The sequence below is a fragment of the Rhinolophus ferrumequinum genome, chromosome 6, assembly GCF_004115265.2.
Source record: "Rhinolophus ferrumequinum isolate MPI-CBG mRhiFer1 chromosome 6, mRhiFer1_v1.p, whole genome shotgun sequence".
In the NCBI taxonomy this organism is placed as follows: Eukaryota; Metazoa; Chordata; class Mammalia; order Chiroptera; family Rhinolophidae; genus Rhinolophus; species Rhinolophus ferrumequinum.
Genome location: NC_046289.1, coordinates 47,201,473 through 47,224,231, shown reverse-complemented (window position 1 = coordinate 47,224,231; position 22,759 = coordinate 47,201,473). Strand labels below are relative to the sequence as shown.

Here is a 22,759-nt window from a genome sequence, read left to right as displayed (position 1 = left end):
GGCCTCGCGAGGTTTCGTGGCTTGCTCAGAGTCATTCCGCTAGTTGAGTCCAACCCCATGGCGTTTAGCTCCCCTGTGGGGCAGGCAGCCCAGTGCAGGTCTCGGAAACCAGAAGGGCCAGCTTTGCATCCTCCACACTCACAGTGTGCTCCGGGTTAATTTTGCCATTGGAGCAGCAATTTCTTCACCTTTAAAGGGGATAGGTGGTTTGCCTCTTCACATGCCTGTGTGTTTCCTCACAAGGCTGAGAACTAAACGCGGTGATGTGTGTCAAGTGCTCTCGTCCTACTCCTCTTCCAGCCCCTTTTCTGCTCCTCAGCCCTGAGCCTTTCTCCCCCCTGGATTGGGTCCTTAGGGAAACTAAAAGTAACTCCCCTCCCCAGGCCACTCATTGCATTGCAATGTGTCCCCATAGGTAACAGATATTTAGCATACATTTGTTGATTGGACAAATGGCCCAGACACAAATGCTGAAGTAACAGTTCTGGACTCGTTAGTCACCTATGCACAGGAGGTGAAGAATATCCCGAAGTAATTGATTCACATTTTATTTTTAAGCAAAACCCTGGCCTTTGAAGATAAGTTTCTGTTGCTCCATTCTCAAACTGCACTTGAAAGTTGCCGTGCGGAAGCAGACAGGATGTGGAATCCCGCTCATAGGCCTGGCCGTAGATGTAAATGAAGGCAGGTCAGCCCTTGTTCTTTCTTGAGGAACCACTTGGCAGGACCACTTCAGTATCCACTGTCCCCAGAGGAAAGCTAGTGACAGGAAAGGTAAAGAGTCCTTTGTGTGTGTGCGACCGAGGGGTGATTCTCCGTCTGTCTCCCAAGGGGCCGACTGGGCCTGGGGCACGTTAGAGTCGGCTCTGGGTGGATGCTGCGTGGACATGGGAGTGAGACGGTAGTGAGTTCTGATCTGTTTTCAACCCATGACATACTCGGGATTTGGAATACTGCCTTTTCAGTGTAAGTCTTGTTGCTTAGACTCACAAATTGAAGATTAAACTCTCAGGTCCATGCAGTGGGATAATATAGGCCCGAGGCCTTCCCAGGAGCCAAGGTTTGATACGCTGACCACAGCCCACATCAGCACCTCATCCAAGCCCACTTCCTCTGTGAAAACCATGTTTCACAGTAAAACAAATTACCAAGTAACTGCTTGAATTGCTGTGGTCAAGAACACGGCTGGGGAGGAAGAAACGTTACCCTCCAAGGTTCTTTTGGCTAATTTAATACTTAAATCTTCACAAGACAGATGAACAAGAGAAAAATAACCAAATTCAATTACACATGTACGGAAACCCCGCAAGCATGAGAGAGTCAGAGGCCCCCCCCTACACGACAGATTCAAGGACAGATGGTTAACATGAGGTACCTGTGACATGTTGAGCTAAGGATGAGCAAAAGCACCTTGGGACTTCAGAGGGGAGGGACGTCATTTGCAGGACGGTAAGAAAAGCAGATGTTTAGTAGTTAGATATTTGCCCTGCCCTGCAGATTGATTAAAAGTTATTATATCTCTAGTAATAACTCTTCTTAGGGGAAAGGCCCACATTTAAATTATTTAAGGGAGAAGTAAAAGTTTCTCATGTGCCTGCAGGGTCTCGATTGCCTTCAGTTCAAAATAATTCACATGCCAAAGGGGCACCTCTTGGGTTGTTCTGGACCCCTTCAGGGCCATTATCTGCAGTGAGCCCTGTCACTGTCCCCAAACAGTCCAGTATTGTTGCTGAAAGCCCAGTAATCAGCATATTAGACATGGGAACCAGCACCCACGCAGTAGGGTTTTTCGTTTTTCTTGTTAAGGTAGGTGATGGCTTCACAGGGAAGGCCAGCATATCTGCATCTCGGAACCCAGCCCGGAGGTGATTAATTGTTGGCTGACTCAGCTTGGGGATTGTCATTCCATGGTTTGTCTTCCTGTTCTCAGAAAGTACTCCTTTGTAGAACATTCTGGGATTGTCTGCATTAGCACCTTCCCAGGAAATTAAAAAGGAACAAGGCAGAATAATTTGGCTAGGAATAGGAATGTACTACATGTAAAGAAAATGTGCTTCAATGGAGTGTTTCTAGTCTCATATCCTGGCAAAACTGCTCACATCTTTTCGGTCGCTAACCCTCAACTTGAAAACTCTGGAATGTCTACTGTTTCTGGCTTGTATTCTTTCTTCCCCCTCTGGCTATGATTTTTTATTACTCTAACCTCTTGTTCTGTTCACTTTCTCTTAAACACAGAAAGAGCTTTCATATTGTCTTCTAGTAACTAGAGAATATATGGAAATTAAGATTATACATGATTTGGCCCCTGGGACTAAATTAAATTCCTTTTCCACTTAAGAAGCACACACATTATTTTAGGGACTATAGGTTGGGGGTTGTAGGATAATATAGAAAAAGCATAAAATAGATTTCCTGCCCTCAAGTCTGTAATCTAGAGGAAGCAATACACACACATTAAAAAATAACAGGATATGATTGCATGGCAAATCGAAAGTAAATGATGCAGGCATGCTTTGAAAACAGACATCATGCCCCCTTCCTGGAAGATTTTTAACCACCTAAAATCAATGGGAAAGGCTCTCTTGGGCATGCTGTATAATTTTCTTAGTACTCCAGCCACAGGCATTTCACAATGGACCTTTACCTTTCAAACCTTAGAAATAAGATCTCTGCCAGTTTATAAATGCTTTGGTTTTGCTATTTACTCTGGCCACCAAGTTTTTTGTTCTTTATTGTAGGTTTCTTCTGCTGGACCTAATTTTAAAATTCTCCCCTCTTACCAACCCCCACTTCTTGTTTTATGCTGTTTAAATTGTTTTTTAATTTTGGCTTAATTATACCTTTGCTTTTACCATGGAGCATCTCTCTCTCTCTCTTTTTTTTTTTAAATTGGGGAATATTGGGGAACAGTGTGTTTTTCCAGGAAAACATCAGCTCTATGTCAAGTCACTGTCCCCAATCTAGTTGTGGGGGGCACAGCTCACTGGCCTATGTGGGAATCGAACCGGTGACCTTGGTGTTGAGACCACTGTGCTCTAACCACTGAGCTAACCGGCCTCCCCTCTCTCAATCTCTAGAGCAAAGAGCAGGGTATGAATAAATAATTACATAGACCCTTAGAGACTATAAAACCTGCTTTCTGCTACACTAGGGAGGTCTGAAGGTAGCCTTTGATTTCCGCAAGTGGACAAGAGTGGCCACTGACACTTCTTCCGTGGGAAGCCTCCCCAGTGCTATTTCTTACGGACCTTGGAGGAGGCAGTGAATGATCTGATCTGTTGGAGATGCCAGACTTCAGCCTTCTTAATGGGCTAGGAGCCCTGAGGATCTCCAGATAATCCGTTCTCCAGCCTTCTAGGAAAGATGAAAAGTGAAGTGGTGTGCCAGAGAGAATTGGGTTTCACTACTGTATTGATAGGAACTGCTGGCGGTTGGGAGCTCTCCTTTTGCTTTTCTAGTGTGGGATCCCACCCAAGGATGATCAACTATTACAGATAAACGTGGCATCATGAAATTTGGGTGAAAAAGACTAACCTGAAGGATTAATTCCCGTTTCTATAACAGCAGTAGATAATGTGTTACGTATTTAAAGGAATATGTAAATTACATGCAGCAATTTGCAAGTTCAAATGAAAAGCTCTTTGCCACATTTGGATACAGGGTTGCAAGGTAAATAAGCCAAAATGTACACATGAGGTACAAGCCATCATATAATTGAATACATTTAGAGTTTTTTATTTGTCACAAAACATGAAAACAATAGGGGAAATCTATAAAGGAAAAGATCACTCATAATCTTGCCACCACTTAAAATAGTTTCCATGTGTTTTGCCTGTGTGTGTGTGTGTGCAGAGCTTTTTATTCAAACGATGTTTTATTCAAAATCTTTTACGTAAGTACCTTCCTATGTTGCTAACGTAGTCCTCATGGTATCATATGATATTCCATCTGGTTAATGTGCCGTAAGTTGTTATTCTCCTATTTTTGATCATTTTGGATGGTTTCTGAGTTGTTGCTCTATAACTAGAACTGATATGTTTTAACTTGGGTGTTTTTCTGAATCATAGGAAATGAAACCATACACTTAAAAAAAAGGTATTTCTTTTAAGTGCAGGCATACCCTAAACATCGTGGCAAACTATTTAACTATGTAGAGATTCCTGCTCTAGCCTGGACTAGACAGCCCATTTGATTTGCAGGCTTTGGGTTCTTAAACAAAACACTTTCTCCAAACTGGATGGAATAGAGGTCTTTAAGACATCTGTCTCCACATGTTATCTCTGTTTCTCCCCCTCTTCCTCCCACCACCAAAAACACACCAACTGGAACTTTAAGAGATGATTTCACAGCAGTCACCCTTCTCTTTCCTGTACCCCAGGTCTAGACCCAGAGCTGATCAAAGTGAATAAGGGGTGTGGGCTCAGAGGTACTATCCAGGGCCATTCTTGCCTCAATTTTGAGAAGACCCTTAATTACTGGTAATGAACAGTGATAGAGGGAAGAAGAGATAAACGAAGCTTAAACTGTGCTACGAAAGACCATCTAGGATAGTGGTTGCAATCCCATGCTTTGCAGTAAGACCAGACTTTGAAAGCCACCTCTGCCACTTACTGGTCATGTGGCTTTGACTAAGCTATTTGACTGCCTTACTCTGTCTGCAAACTGGGGATGATGATAACAGTACCTGCATTCAGGGCACGATTGAGATATTGTATGCAGAGTTTTTAGTACAGTGCCTGACACAGCAAACTCTCAATGATGGACAACTTCTTGTGTTGTGTTATTAAACACTCCTCAGTCTTGTGTCCTTGCAATAGCCCTTCTAGCCCCCCTCCCCAGGCTGCAAAGAAAAGGCTGCCCCTTGTCTCGTCCATACTCACCTGCGAGGCTGCCCTATGGTGCTGTCTTGTCTCCTTCAAGGCTCCTCTGATGTTCATTTCATTAAGATGGTTCAGGGCCAGATAGCCCGGTTGGATCTTACCCCTGAAATCACAAGAAGGCAAGAGTATTCATGGCCCTTCAGGACTAAACTCCCGTGTTGGTGAACAGTAAGGGGGGAGGGGCCTGAGTAGAGTGAATGACTGAGGGAATGACCAACCATCAGCAGCTATCTGGGAGCTGCCTCTCTGTGGCATGCAGTGAAGAGCGCCCAGGTCTGTGTCTTCACCAGGGCATGATGGGCGTCTGCCTCCCAGGTTTCCTGGAGACTTCTCAATGACACTATGAAAATCCAGCTCATCTGGTGGTTGATCCTATTCCCAGACACCAGAAGGTTACCTGGGGCGCTTGAAAGTTTTCTTCAGACAATAACGATATCCCCATCCTCCTCTGGTGAAATCCTTAGTATCTGAGGTCCTGCTTTTCGGTGTCCTCTGTTGGGATGTGGCTTCTGCCTCTGAATCTTGAGCCTTGTAACAAGGGCTCTGCAGTAGTTGTCAGTGGGAGCAGGTTCTGGATAGGCCAGAGGAGGCAGGAGCCTAAGCTTTGTAATGGTGGCTTTTGTCTGAAAAGGTTTGGGGTGTGGGGCCAGGCATAGGGACCCAGCCAGCACCAGGAACAAAAGCCAAGCACCTGCTCTGTGCTTTCGGGTCTGGTTGGCCAGGGTATCTGACACCAGAGAACATCTTTCCTTTCACACTCTATTGTCCTGGGGCTTCAATTACATTCTTGACTCAGAGCCCAGGAATGGGGATAGTGAGTAGTCCAGAAATCCTTAGAGCAATGACTCACTTGCATTTTCAGCCTCCACACCTCCCTAACCATGCTGCACCCTGCTGGTCTTCCAGAGAGAGGGTCTCACCACCACCTCCACACAGCTGGTTGGGCATCCCTCAGCCTCAGAGCTGCCATCAAGATGGGTCCCTGCTGCGTAGTGACTGCATCAGCAAAAGCAGGGCACCCAAAAGAGTAAGAAGAAGATGATAGAATTTAATATTTTATATTTCCAAAAAAAAAAACTCATTGAAGAAGTCATCACTGGACAAATCTAAATATTCTTGGTCTCCCACTACTTTATTATGAATTTTTAAGTTTTATTTTGAATTACAAATATGTGAAGGGTGTCTTAAGCAGACTGCATAGCTCACCAATGTCGTGGCCGACCACCATGAAGGGCTGGGCAACTGCAAGCTTCTCACTGTGCCCTTGACCGTCCTGAGGACCCCACCCCACGTTCCCCAACACATTCACACAGTCCACACTCAGAGCCACCATCACCACCACCACTACGCCCGTGGGGCAAACACCAACCACAGTTGTACCTTTCGTGTTGTGTTTCACGGGTTTTTGTGAGTCTGCAGCCCTGAACAAACCACCTGGGTTCAGTCCCTGCTTCTTCCCAGAGAACAATTGGGGAATCTGAGGCAAGTTACTTGGCGTCTCTGGATTTCAGTTTCCTTCTCTGGTAAAGCCTGTCCTTTACAGTTGTTATAAAGAATAAAAGATAAAATGTGCCCAGGACCTGGCACCTGGCAGGCCCTCAGTGAATACTAGGATTGTTAATGCCGTCTCTTCACTCGTCTCAAAGGAAGACTGAGCAGCTCCCTTCTCTGTAACAGAACCAGCACCATCTGCCACACCCCATAGTAGCCTGAGGGACTTTGTAGGGAGACTTTAGCCTTTGAAGTAGCCTCCCTCCCAAGTCTCCTGCCTCCCGCCCAAAACTTTTAGAGGGGAGGAGGCCTCAAAAGGGTGGTGCTGTCATTTTCTGAAATCGGTGCCGAATTTTTTCTTTTTTAGCTTCAGCCATCATCTAGGGAGCAGACAAGTGTGTCTGAGAAGCCCTGGACTGAGGAGTCATCCGGGAGCTAAGCCCACCTGGGAAGGGCAGGGCCAGCCCTGAGCCTCCTTGAGTGTCAGCAGGTCATGAATTTCCAGGAAGGGACCTTCCCAGGACCCTGTGGTTGTGAAGCTCAAGGACAGCAGTAATGGAGATGCAGTGGTGGGAGGGTGGGGACATTTGTTGATTAGCGCTTCCCTCACTTACGTGAGCACAGGAATTACCTGGGCATCTTGTCGAAATGCAGGTGCTCACTGGGGTCTGGGCAGGCTTGTGGTCCTGCATTTCTTTCCAGCTCTGGGGATGCCGACTCTGCTTGTGTGCGTGGGGGGGCCCCCCTTGAAGTACGTAACGTAGCAGGGCTCTGGCTCTGAGGTGTGAGCTGGCGGTTAACGTTGGCGTTACTCAGAGAGACTGGCTGTCACTTGGGTGGTCAGAAGAACAGACACCAACTCATTCAGCTCTGGAGTCACAATGTGGAAGGGAGCATGTGATGCCTACACCAGCCTAGGCTCTGGTGGGGGAGGCCCGAAAATAAGACCGAGCTGGACTATCAGCTCTACTGCGTCTTTTGGAGCAAAAATTAATATAAGACCTGGTCTTATTTTACTGTAAGACCGGGTATAATTATAATATAATATAATGCTGGGTCTTATGTTAATTTTTGCTCCAAAAGACGCTTTAAAGGTGATTATCTGGCTAGGTCTTATTTTCAGGGAAACACGGTAGTTCCACAAGCCTGTGCAGTGAGAAAGAAGTAATTCCTCGCCAGGAAATAGGGGCATCTTAGGAAGGGGTCATGAGCATGAGGTAGCCCAAACCCACAAAGGCGCACTCCAGCCGTCCCAGGACCACAGAAGGCCTTAGGAGGAGCCAAGGCACCGGCCAGGACGTGCGGGAGGCAAGTGAAGCACTAGGCTGCAAAATGGAAGGAGGTATTTACTCTCAAGGTCACGCAAGTCCTTGGACCTGAATGCCTGCTTACCTCGTGCTCCGAGAGGCCTCATTCACCTCACCGTCGTCCCAGCCCTGCTAAGGCAGATAGTAGTCACACTTTGGCTTCCCTCTTTGGTATTTCACCTGGAACAGCCAGCTTAACCCTCTGTACCTCCATTTTTTCCCTCAAGAAAATAAGTTGAAAGTGAGAAAGAAAGTCACTTACCAAAAATACCTTCAGAATTTATTTACCCCTGAATGTCTGGCACCTAACCCAGGACCTGGCGTGTAGTAGGTGCTCCAAACTGTTTTGTTCAGTGAATGATTGAATCCTATTAATAAATGGGGAGGACCTTTTATTATTTAATAGCAATTACCTCCTATCCAGAGGACAGGGGCTATTGTCATCAGCTCAGCACTTAGTGTATTCCTAGAATATAACAGAGGTCAATAAAAGTCTGTTGAATTTGATAGAGGTGAAACTCATTCAGTTTGAAGTCAGTATCTGTTCACAAGGTGGCAGCTAGGGACCTTCTTCACAATATTTTCCCTTCCTCTTCTTGAAATTCCTGTCTTAATAATTTATTCCTTTGACTTTTATTTTCCTTACCCCCTTGCCTTACTTTAAAATAGCAGAGCCATAGGGAAAGGATTACATTAACCAGAAACAAACCTTTACCTTTGTTGAGTTTTTGCCTTGGGAATTTTCTAAACCAGGCAAACTATTGCCTATGGGCCAAATTAACCCACCATCTGTTATTGTACAACCTGGGAGCTAAGAATGGCTTTTACATTTTTTTAATGGTTGGAGAAAACTCAAGAGATGAATAATAGTTCATGCTATGTGAACATGGTATGAAATTCAAATTTCAGCGATTATAAATAAAGTTTTATTGGAACACAGCCACATTCATTCACTTATGTGCTGTTGTGGCTACTACAATGACGGAGTTAAGTAGCAGGGACAGAGATTCATGGTCCACAGAGTCTAAAATATTTACTATCTGTCCCTTTACAGAAAAAGTCTGTTGACTCCCTACTGTAAAGGGAGGCTGTTTGTTCTCTTCAACTTATCCCATCAACTTCTTCCCAGTGTTTTTTACAAAACAACTAGATATAATCTAATTTTAGTGAGGAAGTGACACTCCCTGTAGGAAAGTTATGTGTGAATAGAAATCTTGTGAATAAGATCATATTTTAAATAATTTTTGTATTTCTACTTAAAATAATTATTTAGGTTTAGAGAAATGCAAATGTTTTCTCTCTGGTTTTGGAGGTCAGGTTTGTCTGCAGCAGGCACTTCATTCCCCCAGAATTACCTCCCTATCTTGTCCTTTCACTGCTCATAATTCTTGGGGCTCAGGCTATCAGCACTGGTGCGCTCCATACTTAATCTCCATCTCACCTCCCTGGAGGCAGACTGAATTATGATCCAAGCAAGAGAGAGACTTTTCCCAGGGGTGGAAAAGGAAGTGATTTACTCTTGGTACTCCCACCAATATGACGGGGAAATCATCTGTCTGCAGCTAAGAGGTTTCCATACTGTAAGAAGTAGGGGGTGGTCCTAAGCAAGGATAGGGATTCCTTCCAGAATTGATATTTCCTCCATTGTCCCCCCTACTCAAGCTTATCAGGAAGTGTGGGATTGTCATTTTGACCCCCATTCAGTCCCCATCACGGACTCTCCCCAAACTTCTGGGTCAGCAGCTGGTCAACTTTAAGGAAAGTGAACTTGGGCTAAATTGGCAGCACAGGGATCTTAAGTCAGACGTCACCTCCCAGTAGGGAAAGTTGATGAGGTCTGATATCAGTCTGAGAGTTGCGATTTCCCCGGGCTTTTTCGATTCTAGATTCTACTGGATTTGCCAGAGGGATTGATTTTGTGGGTCTCACCAGTGTGAGCCTTGAAGCTCCATTTCCCCTCTCGCTTTAGTGTCAGAGCAGGGCGCTGCCAATAGCAGATGGGAGCCTTGCAGCCACCCTCTGGGTTGCTGGTGAGAAATTGAAAAGTCAACTCCACCTTCAAGATGTGAACTGAGGAGAGTTATTGCAAGGCAGCAGGCTTCCATCTCCCCATTTTCATAGTGTAATGCGGTGTCTGTCATGCAATACCTTTAAGGAAACAAACAATCCCTGATCTCTTTCGGACATGAAGAAACTTTGAATTTGCCCAGAATCATAAAATCAAGGTACTACCACACTCACAACACTTCTGACACCAGAGGTGTAGGTTGTCCACATATCAAGCAATTCTCTGACACCAGCTGGATGTTCTACAATTCGTATCAGTTTTGACACCATCTACCTGAAGTTAGCATCAGATCCCACAGATTAAGGGCTCAGTCCCACAAGACCGCCCCCACTTCAGGCAGCTGTACTTCTGACTGACCAGCTATAAATCAGGGTTCCCGTGACCCCCTCCTCGGATTCCATAATTTGCTAAAATGCCTCACAGAACTCACGGAAACACATTTACCAGTTTATTATAAAGGATATAATAAAGATAATGAATGAACAGACAGGTGAAGAGATAAGGCAAGACCCAGAAGGGTCCCGAGTGCAGGAGCTTCTGTGCCCATGGAGTTGGGGTGTGCCACCCTCCCAGCAGCTAGTTGTGTTCACCAACCCAGAAGCTCCCCAGGGCCCGTACTATTGGGATTCGGATGGAGGTTTCGTCATGTAGGAATGGTCGATTATGAATTCCCAGCCCCCTCCAGAAAATGCGGAGGGGCAGGATGTGAAGCTGAAAGTTCCAAGCTTCTGATTGTGGCTTGGTCTTTCTAGTTATCCCATCCAAGATTCAAGTTTATCTTATTCAATACTCACAATATGAGTAGGTAATGTATTCCAGGCTTCCAGAGGCACCTCAAATTCATGCACACACACAAAAAGGAGTCACTTCATCAGAACATAAGATACACTTAACACTCAGGAAATTAAAAAGGCCTTGGGAGATCTGTAGAGCTCAGTGTGAAGACCCCTCCCACCAGGACTGCACAATGACTGTTGTGGACCCCGGCTTCTCTTGCCTTTGTGTTCTCCATTCCTCCATAAAACAATATTAAAATTATATTTTAAGTCTGCGTTGGTATGAAGGCAAATAGATTACTATTATATACTAAAACATTTTATTCGACCTAAAAGCTTTTTTTCTTCAATTTTAAAAGAAATGAAACCATTTTTGTGGGCATCTGAGAGCCTCGTGCCTCCTGTGCCTGATGGAGAAGTTGGCCCTGCTGCGCAACCCTGCAGCCTATACTTCATCCCACCCTCCACGCCCTGTTTGCTGAAACAAGCGGAGGGTTTATATTGGCTGAAGGAAATTCACAGAGCAGTGCATGTCTTCCCTGAAGAAAGCCAAGGAATAAACGACAGTGGTGGGGTGGGGTGGGGTGGGGTGGGGTGGGGTGGGGGCAACGGGGAAGACCCTGAGAAAGCCCAGGACTGGCACTAGAGAGGCCTGGGTCTCAGTTAGGACTTAACCACTTGACTCCTCAGTTGTCCCAGGGAGAGACAACTCTGTCTCTCAGTGGTAGGTTGACGGTCAAGGAGACAGAGGCAGGACCAGGAGTGGGAGTGAAGGTTCAATTAGGCCAGAATTGAGATTGATCTTACTACTTTTTAATGGTGAAAACAAACCAAAGGCAAGCCAAAGCCTTGACTGAGAGATCGTGAGGTCCCCATCCTGTGTCTACTAGGGGGCTCCTGCCCAGGGGGCTTTCAGGGCATGGATGCATTAAGTAGTAACGTTGTGTAAGGAAGTGGAGAAAATTCGGTAGTGGTGTGTATGGGGGGTGGGGGGGGTGGGGGACGGGCGGTGGGGTAGAGAGTACAGGCATTCCTGGCGTGTCTTCTGTTTGGAGAGCAGCAGCCAGAAAAGGGAAGGGGACAATGTGACAAAGACTCCCTGGAGAGCTGCCCAGGACAGGGTGGCCACACTGCTGGCACAGCCCGTTTGGAGGATGTGCGGTGAGGAAGGGTGGGCACAGGGCGGAGCCAACCAGATGCCAAAGGTCGCAAGGAACATGAGTGACCTCTCTCCATGGCCCTCAGAATCCGTCAAGCTATCAACTTGTCCAGTGTAACTGGATATTTTGTAGGAGGCAGTGAAGGCGCTGAGCTTTGTGACTGTTCTGATACCAGCTGAAACCAAAACATGAGCAGCAATGCAGAAGCAAGGAATCAGCAAGATGCTGCAAGTGAGGTGAGACGGGGCCAAAACCTTGGGAAGGGCTTTGAACAACCACAAGCAGGGCCATCTGGTCAGCAGGCCCCACTGGCACAGCGCCTCTGGCACATGAGATTGCCCAAAGGCCTGTAAAAACACATGTGATGAGAAAAGAATGTAGTGGATCCAAAACACAAAGAGAAAAGTATAAAATTAAAAGTAGCGCATTTTAGTTAAATGTCTATAAAACATATAATTATGTCAGCTTCATTTTAAGATTTAGTATTATAAATTCTCTTATATTTGAAAATAATGCTATGGTTTGATTTTCTCACTCTATAAAATTTCCTGCGAATGTATGATGACAGCCCAGAAATCATAGCCAATCATATAATGAATGAATGACTGGTGGTTAAATAATTTCAAAAGCAAAATTACTAAAACCCTTTTGATTATTAAATATAACGGCAAAAACGTTATATTTAATGTTAAATATAGATATATTCTAGTGTCTTTGATGTGATGTGGAATGTGGATTCCATAATTAAAAGGCCCTGGGGCCCAAAAGGGTCCGAAACCAGTGCTGTTCACACTCCCTGGAATTGGGGTTTAGGCCAAGTTGAACCAGGTCTCTGAGGGGTGACATGGGAGCCCCAGTTGATATCAGATAATAACTGAATTAGGTGAACTCGGACCCTTCCATTTCAGAGGCCATTTGTACTCAGGTGCTTTCGACCCTGAAGGGTTGTTCAGGTGTGTGGGCTTTTAAATGAAGGGTATGATGGTCTCTGGAAGGAGGAAGCACCTTTCAAGTGTAGTAAACTGCTATGTTAAGTCTCCACTAGGGCAAATATAATTCATGAAAGAGAAAGTGAACCAGAATGAGTGGGTGATAAATTACGACTCGGCTTGTGACAGTGACCTCCCCAGGTCAGGTGGTCTGGGTGTGAGGCAAGGAGGCACTGGGTGTCCCTCTGGCCTAGACCAGCAGCCCACAGCGTCACTTAGCAGCGGCAGGTCTCCTGATGGCAGCTGGGATGTGCTGTCACCCACTCAATCACTAAAAGCTGACACTGATTGCTATTTTCTCTTTAAAGGATGCCTTTTTTTCCCCTTGATGATTTCACTCTAAAACTTGAGAAAAGGGTAAGAGGATAAAACAGCACTCTCCAGTCATCTCTCTCATCCCTCATTTTCTGTCTTTGGTCCTGTTCCCAGGCTTATAGCATTCCATGCCTGTTCCTAACACACCCAGCTGTATTCTTCCCTTTCCCCAGCCGCCCTCCCCAGGCAGGTTTCCTTGACTTTGGGTTTCGTTCTGTGAGGCAGCAAAGGTGGCTGGTAGACGCCCTCTCAGGCTGGCTTCAGAGCTGTAGAGAGGGAAGAGGCCAGAGTGAGCAGGACATCACCAGCCTGGCCTTGTAGAGCCAGAGGTGGCTGTGAGAGAATCCAGGCTCCTCTCCTCACCCTCAGCTCATGACCTCAGCCCTGAAGTGACCAGGAAGGAGGTGTGGTAAGGCCACTGGTGTTTGACTGCTCCCATTGCCGTTGACCTGGTCTGTGTGTCTCTCTGTCAATGGATGTCAGTGACCAGACAGGCAGAGGCCAAAGAGCAAAGGGAAGAGTGACCTTCCTCTCCCTCCGTCCCCAAGGAGATCCCACCCCCTGCCAGTGCACCCTCTACCACACTAGCGCACGATCACTGGGGACCCTGAAGTCTAATAGTTTTAACAATAATGAGCTCACATTCATCTAGCCCTTCCCTGCTCCCAGAGAACATCTACATGTTTTATTTGATCTTGACGGTGCCGCTGCGAACAAGGTGAGGCAGACACCAGAATTATGCCCAATTTATAGATGAGGAAACAAACAGTTTAACAGTGAACTGACTGGCCTGCGTTCTGCAGCTAGGAAGTGTGTGAGCCAAGTGAGATTGGAACCTGGTTCTTCTGACTCCAAGCGCATAGAACGTGGGCTTCAACCTTGAACCCACAGGGAAGCACTGGGTCTCACTTAGCAGCCAACTGGTCACCAGCATGGATTTGGAGTAAGGGTACACACACCGTGAATAGGAGTGATCCGAGAACCAGAATTTCTGTCAAGGCTCTTAAAATGCTGACATCATGTAAAGTCATGGATCTTTAGAGGGAAAGATCATTTCGTTTACGGCAAGATTCAGTGCACTCATTTAGTCATTAATTCACTCATGTATTCATTCGTCACGTTTATATGTTGAGCACTACTACATGTCCCATAGATGTAAGCCAACTTACCAAACATCAGTGCACTCCAAAACCCAATTGCTGAGTAATCGGTTCACTCCATTTGTCAATTTAGTCAATTTGTCAAATGAGCAGTTTACTGGTTTTACCCATTGTAAATGAAATTTACAAATTTACCCATTGTAATGATCACAGCTTGAACACTAACGTTTTAACAATTAAAATGTTAGCCAAACAAATATGTAGAAATTAAAATTTTTTCCACATGAAGCATTACTTTTCCAGGCAAAATTCCAGCCTTGAACACTGTGATAGGATTGTTTTGGCTTCATCTGGTTTCTTTACGTGCTTTTGAGTGTGTGTTATTTCCAAACTTGAAACATTTAAATATTTTTTCATCAGTTTCTCAAAAGGGCTTTAAGCCTGAACTTTATAGAAGCAATGTGAGAAGTGGTTACACAGAAGAGCCCCGATCTGGAGCCAGGCTGCCTGGTGTGCAGGCCCAGCTCTGCCACTTTCTTTAGAAGCAGCACCTTGATTCAGTTACTTGGACATATGTGATGTGATCTCAGCCATATGACGTACAAACTGGGGGAAAACATCACAATAATAACAGGGTTATTTCTGATGGTGTGATTGTGAGTAACTTTACTGCCCTTTCTTATAATTTTTCTACATGTCTCATTTTAAGACATCGTTTTAGGAGTTTTAAGTGTTCACTATGTAGGAGGAACTATACCAGATGGTTTCATATAAGCTGTTTTATTTAATCCTCATAATAAATGCACCACGTAGGTAATATTATCATCGTTTTATAGACAAAGAAACTGAGACTCCAAAGCATTAAGTAACTCATGTCCCACACCTCAGAGGACTCTGACTCCCAGTCTGACTTCAAAGCTCCTGCAGATTTTTATTCCCTCTGGCTCAACCTAAGAGTCCTTCTCTTTTAAATGGGTGTGATATCTACATCTCAAAAATGGAGAGAGAATGGAATGAGATGATAGGTCTGAAAGCTCCCTGCTAATGAGAAAGCAGTCTACAAAGACAAATAGTAACCAGTAGCATGTGTTGTTTTCACTGTGCTGTTCTAAGGCTTTGTGCCTATCGTGTTCCTTCAATCATCTCAGTGACTCTGCGAGGCAGGTAGCCAGTATTATCTCCATTTTACAGAAAAGGCAATCGAGGAACACAGGGGGTAATATGCCAAGGTCACATAACTAAACCTGACCTTGATATCTAGATGGGAGCCTTTCTATTGCAAGTGGTTTCAGGGTCATCTTTCCCAAATTTCTCCTCCACACATTCCTCGCGGATACAACCTTCTAGAACACAATTGTCTGCCTGGCTCAGCAGGAGGTGCATGAGGGGTAGGAGACAGGTCAGAGATCAGAAGTCAGGCATTAGATCCACGCCTTTGCTGGCGGGTATTGTTGGCCTTGCTTTCCAGGGACTGGAGGGGACAACCACGAGCTCCAAGGACACTGCTGCCACCTGCTGTTCACACATTCTCCATCCAAGGGCTTCTTCCGAAAGCCTGGCCACCTTGAAGCAAGGCCCTTTGCTTCTTTGAGTCTGTCTTCATCGGTAAAATGAAGACAATAATAATCTGCTTCATACAATTGTTTTTATGATGAAATGAGATTCAGTTTCCCTCTACAATCTACTGTCCTACCAGAAGAAAGTTAGATATGTAAAAGGCTACCTAGGATGGGGAACAAACGTCCCTAAATACCTAAAATCACCTCTAATTACATTAACATTTTTAACAACTACAAATTTTTTTTCGTAGTAAAGCATTTCCCTTTATATTTTGCTACTGATTTTGAATTTTTCAAAATTAAGTCTCAAGTCATTTTCTGGGCATTTTATTAAGAGTATTTGAGCCAGAATATGAAATAGTGAAAAAGGTATTCAATTTTTTTTTTAATGGGAAAAGCTTTCATGACTCAAATTGTCCCTTCCTTCAAGACTGTCAGAGTTATTTCCAAGATTCTGGTTCACAAGTTTCACATCACTTCTTTCAGGCGAGTTGTCTAGCAAATGGGCAACATAAAACTGAGAAAACTGGAGTGGGCTTTTTCCACTCCAGTTCCCTTGGGAACTGATGTAACTAGCAAAGCGAAGAGGCCTGGCTCCCTCTCAGCAGCTATAAACATCACACCAGATTCTATTTGCCTGAAAATTCCTTCTGACTGAGCCTAGATGCCAGGAGTTGGATGACAATCAACTTTCCTGTTGCCAATCTAATATTCCTGCCTGGAACATTTGCAACTTGTACTGCTGGTAGAGAAGTTCAGCAAATCTGAAACTCTCTGTTGGTGAGTTCTGGCAAGTATATGTAAACTACTTCAGGATTATTCACTCCACTGCATACTGTAGGCCTGGATGTGATGTGGACTCAAGGGGCAGGCCTGGCTGTTCCCATCCAAACAGGGAGGTTGGGTACCAACTCACCCTCTCACTTTTTTTGGCGTGGACCTAGTGCTAAATGAAGATACTGTCTGCTGCCTGGATTTCTCTTTTTGGTGCCAACACTTTACTCCTCTAAACAGTAGCTTTTGAAAATCTCTTCTTTCCTTTATGGAAATAAAAATAAAGCAACTCTGAGATAGCATTTTACACCTATTCAATTAGTAAAATTTATAATAAATTGCTCAATGCTGGTATGTGTGTAATGAAGTCAAATATGTCTAATGGTATTGTAATTTGTGGATTCCTTTTAGGAAGCAATAGAAATATATTTGCAAGAACCCTATAGATTTTTCATACCCTTTGAGCTAATAATTCTATCCTTGAGAATTTATCTGTAGACAAAGGCAAAAAGCTATAGTATTTAAGAATCTGTCCATTGCAGCGTTAACAGAAGTAACAAAAGAAAGACCTGGAGGCAACCTAAATCCTAATCCAAAGGGGATTACGATGAATTACATTCATAGAAAATTATTTTTCCATTACAGTGATAAACACAGAGGCTATATATGTGGAGTTGTGGAGAAATATTTGCTGTTAAGTCAAAAAAGGCAGCATGCCAAATGGTATGTACATTATAACTAACTACAGCCATCTTAAGCTACCTGTGCTTAGGACAACTGGGCTATAAGGGGCAAGTATACAAAGAGTTGTACTTGGATAGTAGGATTCTGGATTATTTTTATTTCTTTATTTCCAAATTGTCTTTAATATGGTTACAGTATAAAAAGAAAACTGGCTGCAGATAGTCTCTAAGTTGAATCTAGTTACTCTATAGAGCACCTCTTTTTGGAACAGGGAGGCAGTTGTGATCTATTTGGAAAGGATAATGATTTCTCATTTCCATCAGTTGCAAAAAAATTTCATCAAGCACCACAGTGTTCAAATATGATATATTGCAATTTGAAGAAGCAAATGCCGTGTTGAAAAAAAGTCCTCTATTTAGTAATCTCGTGTTCCTACATCTTCAGTATGTTGACCTATGCTGAAATGACACTCTTGTCTAGCCTCAATGGTAAGAATCATAAAGTGACAAATATGTTAGTGTCTGTCTTACTACCAACTTGCCTTTGACTAGCACTTTACAGTTTTCAAAACACTTTCACATCCTTTATCAAATTTGAGCTTCACAGCAACTCCACATGACAGATAGTGCATGTAGGATTATGACCATCTTATAGATGGGGACATTGAGGCTCAGAGGGCTAAGTGATGTGCCCCAGTTCACCCAGCTAGTAAGTGAAAGAGCTAGAACTAAATATTTGACAATTGTTTGATGTAAGAGGACATGACCAGACTCTCAGTAAGTGTCTACATATCAGCTCTGAGGTATAGGGATTATGGAGAAAATCCTGTTAACTTTTTATAATTGACTTTGTAAGGGAAGAAAGGAATGTTTAGCATACCTGAGGAGAAGCACACAATGAATGGCCTGTTGGTGGTGAAGGCAGAGTGTGGGACAGTTGAGGGAAGATGACTCAGGTCCTCGATACCCAGAACAAGGACATCTGCTAGAGGGAGACAAGTGCTGCCCGCTAAGGAAGTGCCTGATGGAGACTTTGGGAGGAAGAACTAGGGGTGGACCTGGACTTAGAGCTTCGGTTCATTAGTAATCAAGGAAGCTTGAGAGGGAAACATTTCAAACTGAGACCTGGGACATAGAAATAAGAATAACTCTTAAGATGTATTGAGGTATGGACAGCTCTTCAGAAACTATGAAGTAACCACGTAATGGGTGGTAAGAACAGCAGCACTGCCTGTATCTCTGAGGTTCATTCAACAAATGGCTCCAGGCCGCTGTGCTTCAGCCAGCTAGCTCGGGCTTCCCCACCTGGGATCTGCAGACTCCCCCTCAGGGTTCTGTGAGGGTTCCATAAGAACTTTCATATGTCATCTCTTTATTGGAAGCCGATTTAAAATAAGATTAATGTTTGCAGATTCTGGGTCGTGGACAGCCGTTGAATACCATCACATGATTTCAATGTCTACATTGGCACTGTGTTTACATAGTAGTAGGGTCAAATAATGCTATTTGAATTGTCACACTAGAGGAAAGAAGAATAGAGATGTATTTGATAAGTAAACAGGGAGAGGCCAAAGGACATCACAAAACATTGTATGAAGAAAACTTCCCCAGTTGTTCAAACAGAACGAAAACTGGTGGGTATACAGAATTATCACACAGCCCGTGAGGTATAGGCATGTCAAAACAGAATTCTTTAAAGCAAAAATATCCGAGAAAGGTGTGCAGCATGTCCCTTCCATGTCACACAGAGGGATAAAGTCCTGCCCAAGGATCATCTTTTTGCTTTCAGGATCCATTCATACTCTTAAAAGTTATTGAGAATCCCAAAGAGCCTTTGGTTGTGTGGGTTAAGTATGTTGACCGCAAACAAAAAGTCAGCAAGATAGCTATTTCTCCAGCAAAAAAAAAGTAAAAAATGGGCCTTTTCAGGAACAACAAGGAATTGCAATCCGGTACGTGCAACCATGGCAAGCCCCATACAAGTCCAATAAAACAAAGGGGAGCGGAGATTGCCCTTGTGGCCCCTGTAGGAAGGGGAGGCCATTTTTTTTCTTTCTAGGAAGAATGAAGGTAAAATGAGGGAGAAAAAGGGGGTGAGGGCTCAGCACCTCCCCTCTGAGTGACGGACAGAAGGGCAGTTTCAGCAGGCGGTGAGGTGGCTCAGGGCCGGGAGGAGATGTTTTCCCTACGGAGCATGGTGCAGCCCCCGGTGACTGTTCCTCTGAGGCATCTCATCCATGCCTTCCGTTCACCAAAAAGCACATCTGTATCTGTCAGTGCATCAGTTTCTCAAAACCAGCATCGAGATGTAGTTCCTGAGCATGAGGCTCCCAGCAATGAGCCTGTGCTTAACTTAAGGGGCCTTGGATTATCTGAATTAAAAATCGGACAGATCGATCAATTGGTAGACAGTCGACTTCCTGGACTTTGTAAAGGCAAAAACATTTCTCCCCATTGGCATACCTGTGTATCTCATTTCTCTGCACAGTCCTTCTTTGAAAATAAATATGGTTGCATAGATGTATTTAGTACTTTACATTCTTCTTGCTTGTACAGACAACATTCAAGAACTCAAAAGGATTTGTTCAGATCTTCAGTGCTGGCCAGTTTTCACACAGTCTCGGGGTTTTAAAACTTTGAAATCAAGGACACAACATCTACAGTCCACCTCTGAAAGATCGGCAGAAACACAGCAGATAGCACCATCATTTGTGAAGGGATTTCTTTTGTGAGACAGGGGAGCAGATGTTGAGACTTTGGACAAACTCACGAAAACCAAAAACAGACTTGAAGCTCACCAAGATGCACTTAAAACTGGTTTTCCAGAGGGTTTTCTGAATGCTCAAACACTATCACACAAAAAAACCAATAAGTCTCTAAGATGAGCTCATCTGATTCTCTGTTTTGCTGCTCTTTGGCATTTATAGACTCTTAAAAAACCCATTTTTATCTGTCCACTTCTGGACAACAATGGGGCTTGATTCTGCAGTAGATCCTGTCCTGATGAAAAATGTCACCTTTGAGCGTGTTAAAGGATTAGAGGAAGCTAAACTAGAATTATAGGAAGTTGTTGAATTCTTGGAAAATTTACTGTGCAAATTTACTGGAGGCAAACTTCCAAAAGGAATTCTTTTATTTGGACCAACAGGAACAGGAAAGACACTTCTTGCCCGAGCTGCGGCTGGAGAAGCTGATGTTCCTTTTTATTATATTTCTGGATCAGAATTTAATGAGATATTTGTGGGTGTGTGAGCCAGACGTATAAAAAATCCTTTTATTTTATTTTATTTTTTCATGCAGCCCCAAAGGGGCAAAAAATCCTTTTAGGGAAGCAAAAGCAAATGCTCCCTGTGTTATATTTATTGTTGGTGGAAGGCAAATCGAATCTCCAATGCATCCATATTTAAGGCAGACTATAAATCAACTTCTTGCTGAAATGGATGATTTTAAACCCAATGAAGGAATTATCATCATAGGAGCCACAAACTTCCCAGAGGCATTAGATAATGCCCTAATATGTCCTGGTCATTTTGACATGCCGGCTACATACAGTTCCAAGGCCAGATGTGCAAGGTCGAACAGAAATTTTGAAATGGTAGCTCAGTAAAAGAACATTCGATTTCTGTTGATCCAGAAATCATACCGTGAGGCACTGTTGACTTTTCTGGAGCAGAGTTGGTGAATCTTGTGAACCAAGCTGCATTAAAGGCAGTTGTTGATGGAAAAGAAATGGTTTTCCAAAGATAACATTCTAATGGGGCCTGAACGTAGAAGCGTGGAGACTGATAACAAAAATAAAACCATCACAGCATATTACGAGTCTGGTGATGCTCTTATTGCATATTACACTAAAGATGCAATGCCTGTCAAAAAAAGCTACAATCATGCCTTGAGGGTCAGCACTTGGACATGTGTCCCTGTTGCTTGAGACTTACAGATGGAATGAAACCAGAGCTCAGCTGCTTGCACAAATGGGTGTTAGTATGGGAGGAAGTTTGGCAGAGGAGCTTATATTTGGAAATGACCATATTACAACAGGTGCTTTCAGTGATTTTGATAATGCAACTAAAATAGCAAAGCAGATGGTTACCAAATTTGGAAGGAGTGGAAAGCTTGGAGTTATGACCTACACCGATACAGGGAAACTGAGTCCAGAAACACAATCTGCTATTGAACAGGAAATCAGAATCCTTCTAAGGGACTCATACGAACGAGCAAAACATATCTTGAAGATTCATGCAAAATGGCATAAGAATCTAGCAGGAGCTTTATTAACCTATGAGACTTTGGATACCAAAGAGATTCAAATTGTTCCTGAGGGGAAGAAATTGAAATTGAGATGATGACTCTCTTGAAATGGATGCATTGCTAGTTTTACTACAAGAATATAAGTAGCATTGCCGTAGTCTCCTTCTGCCAACGCTTTTCTCCCATTCTTGACTTAGTATCGAATAATGGATTCTTTGGATCACAGAATCAAAAGCAGGAAAACCCAGAGCTGGGTGATCTTGTATAAATCACTTAATCTTTCTGGGCGTTAATTTCCCCATCTACAGAATGGGAATTGTATTAGTTCCTACTTTACAAATTGCTTATGAGGATCTAAGTAGCTGCCTCAAACCCCCAATGGGAGGTGTAGGCACTGACCAAACAAGTCAGAGCCATGATCTGGTTCCTGGAAGCCAGAATTAGGGGAGGCCAGAAAGGACAGAGCCAGAGGGGTGAGTGAGTGTCCATGTTCTTAAACAGTATAAGGTTCCAGCGCTAAGACAGTGTGTGGGAACTGGGCTCAAACAGGAAACACAGGCGAGTGCCTTATTGGTGTAAGGAGTAGAACAGATCACAGAACAGAAGTGAAATGGCCACAATTTGCCTTGTAGACCATCAGGTAAGATACAAATGGACTGAGTTGGGGTGATTCACATATCATAGTGTAATGAATGAAATAATTACCAAAGGCATTGTTTGTTTTTTAACATCCCCACCGCCCATCCCCTTACTCCCCATGATTCAAAGTGCAGGTTGAGAATCACAGATGTTAATGAGGAAGAATGGGATGTGGTAATGGTCTCGGGTCAGATGTGAATAGATCTCAACCATGAGATGCTGGAGCTTTAGATGTGCCTTGGTTGCAATAGTTATTAAGCAATAATTTGCTTTCCTCATTCCTTCCCCTTTTCATAATGTGGAGTTGAACAAAAGTAATGGCCTAGGTCAGAGCCCACTGGCCATGCTTCCTGTTTGGGAGCCTTGAGGGCTCATCCCAGGGTTCCTACTCCTTTCCCCACTGCCCCTCTACTGAACTGGCAGGCCAGGTCTCTGATCCTTGGGAGCAGAAGCTGACAAGACGTTCCAAAGGAACTCACTTTGACAAGTGACTTTAATTAGGACAACTGGTGCCACCAGGAAACTTAGGACCAGAGACTCAAGTTTAAAATCTTGGGAATTCACTCCCAATGAAACAACAAAATGCCTTGTTATAGAAAAAGCATGTTGGGGAGGAAAATGTTTATGCATTATGCCGAAGTCTGTTCTAAAGGAAAAGGGCAAGAATTCTGAGACATACCCATTAAAGACATTTAATTTGAAACAATGAGGCAGAGAGTGTTCTGGACTCAGTTGGCTTTTGCACCCCAGAGTTATTTGGTTTGAATGAT

General features: G+C 43.9%; 1 pseudogene; it reads left to right on the top strand.

The window, feature by feature from the left end:
- The first annotated feature begins 18,975 nt into the window (after nucleotides 1-18,975).
- Nucleotides 18,976-22,654, top strand: LOC117023748 (ATP-dependent zinc metalloprotease YME1L1-like; annotated as a pseudogene).
- The last annotated feature ends 105 nt before the right edge of the window (nucleotides 22,655-22,759 follow it).